The 2,355-nt window shown below is 40.1% G+C and overlaps 1 long non-coding RNA gene across 1 annotated transcript; it reads left to right on the top strand.

The window, feature by feature from the left end:
- The first annotated feature begins 345 nt into the window (after positions 1-345).
- LOC113215546 (uncharacterized) lies at positions 346-2,006 on the top strand. The gene is made up of 5 exons (XR_003303917.2): positions 346-492; positions 787-927; positions 1,006-1,104; positions 1,202-1,527; positions 1,698-2,006. It is a non-coding gene; the product is annotated as an uncharacterized LOC113215546 (long non-coding RNA).
- The last annotated feature ends 349 nt before the right edge of the window (positions 2,007-2,355 follow it).

Genomic DNA, 2,355 nt, shown 5'->3' with positions numbered 1-2,355 from the left:
TATAGAAAATTTATAATAAAAGCGGGGCTCGAGGGGGCGGCAGCCCACTTCCATTCATTTAATTGATAAATTTGAACTGAAAGTTTAAAAAAAACATTGCAGGTGATTTTGCATTTTGGCTGTTTTCAAGGTTTTATTTTTTACTCTCAAGCTTTTTCTCTATAGCGCCAGCTAGTAATACCTCAGCCTTAGTGACACGTCACATCCTAGTAGTAATAATCAGAGTTGGCGGCAATCGAGGTCTGATGCCCTGCCCCCCTCCCTCCCTACCCGGCCGTGCCGGGCCGACCGGCGCGGCGGCGCGGCGCGGTGAGCTAGTCTTGTCTCAACACGTTTGTCGAAGTCCGACCCTCCTGGCTGCCCTAGCTGAGACGAGAGAACTGTGTGAATCTGCGTGCCCGAAGTCCTTGTGTAGTGAAATTTGAAAGGCTCGTCTTGCCGGCGACGCACAAGGAAAGTTGTTTTTTTATGTGACAGAGGTTTCTAGAGGCGGTAAGTGAACGTTAGGTGAGGTGGACGACTAACCTCCAAGTTTGCGTGTTGTCGGCCGTTATTTAGCTTAAATTTCCTACTGTTCAAACTGTGTTTGCGTATTCAATGAGGGCCTTATTCGATCGTCAATATTTTGCTATCGTCTTGTGACCGTTAGATTCGAGTGGCACATTTTGAAACCTAAATTCGAGTCCAATTTCCAACAAGTGCATTTCTGGGGATTATTTATTATGCTGTATGCCAATGTCTACCTGCATTTTGACTGACTCTTTTTTTTTTTCTTTTTTTGTGCAGGTCGTGTTTTGTGAAATGGAGACCTCACAGCTGCATTATTGCTGTCGTGAACCAATTTCGATTGACCTAGTGAGAGTCAGTAAACATCAACAGAACACTGAGTTTGGGAAGATATGGTGTCTCGCAAATGTTCTGATGAGGGTGAGTAAATTCAAGGGATGTAGAAGTGGTAATTTTTTAAAGTGTGCCTTGGATCTCTATCGTATTTGTTCTTTTAAGGTTAAAGAGTGCTGCACGCTACTGTCCGTCTTTAACGTATTGGACTTTACTGAGTGGCGAAACTACCCCGACGTGAAGGAGTGTCTACAAAATTGACAGGTTGGTTGCCTCTTGTATTATTTTAACCTCCATTATTTTCTACATTTCCTTTAGAATGTGTGATTTCTGATTTGCTATTGTTTTTTTTATTTTTCAGGGCTTACAAATGACAGTGTTTATCTTCCTACTTTATTGTTTCAAAACGTCCATGGAGACGATGTGGTAGTTCTTTGGGGCAAGTGACTGTGAAAGGTTGAGTCTTAACTTCTTTATGATCTTTTTTTTTATATCTGTTTTGCAAAGTGAATGCTAATACATGCTTTTGTGTTGTTTATTTTTTTCAGTAGCTGTGCCATGTTGTGAAGATGAACCAGTTCTCAACTCTCAGTGGTGTGAGAAACTTTCTTTTATTCCACTTACCTGGATTGAGGACAATCTCGGAGAGTATCTTTTTAATGTGACGAAGGAGTGGCAGACTGAAAGGTGAGTTTGTGGTAGTCCTTCATATTTCCCATCTTTGTAATATTGTTGCGTTGTGTCACTTGCAAAGCAGCTAAAAAGATGGACCTCGTATTAGTCAGACAAAATGGTTTCATATGGGTTTGACCCAGAATAAGAAAATAGCCACTTAACTGTTCTTTGTTTCTTTTCAGGCGTCAGCTTTTGTCTTTCATAGTCTTCACAACTGTGACTCGCTGTCTGTTTGTGGTTTTTAATTACCGCCACTTGATGTGAGATGTTTCTTCAGGGGCAAAGATAATCGCAGAGGTAAGTTATTATCCCCTCCCCCGTTTCTTCTCTTTATTTTAGCCATGACATTGGCTTGGGAGAGCATATGCACTTCTTTCTTTCCAAAGTTTAAATTGTAAAGTTACCATCAAAGCAATGTGAAGGGGAGTGGTATAACATTTGCGTGTAGAGTTTTGATTGTTCTACAGTAAATGTATGCAATAAGGTTGATATTTTTTCATCAGTCAACCATACACAAACATTTGTATAGAAAGGAAACAGAGTACAATTTTAGTCTTAATGTTCTGTCACCATTAAGAATAGTTACTCAAATTTGTGCATCTTTACATAAGTGTTAGTATCGAGTGGTTTGAAATGTTGACGCCTCAATTATGTATTAGTTCTGAGAATGAGAACAGTCAGTCAGTGGGTTTAGTTTATAAACAGTCATAGTATTGTCGCTATTTTCTTTGCTTTTGAAAGTGTGCTGTTTCAGTTGGTTGTTTCTGATATGCGAATAGTTTGTTGGTGCAGAAGAGGGGCCTGTACCTTTTGTTTGATAAATGTTGCATTTGGGAGCTG

The sequence above is a fragment of the Frankliniella occidentalis genome, unplaced genomic scaffold, assembly GCF_000697945.3.
Source record: "Frankliniella occidentalis isolate FOCC.00 unplaced genomic scaffold, Focc_3.1 Scaffold372, whole genome shotgun sequence".
In the NCBI taxonomy this organism is placed as follows: domain Eukaryota; kingdom Metazoa; phylum Arthropoda; class Insecta; order Thysanoptera; family Thripidae; genus Frankliniella; species Frankliniella occidentalis.
This window is presented reverse-complemented; position numbering and strand designations above follow the sequence as displayed.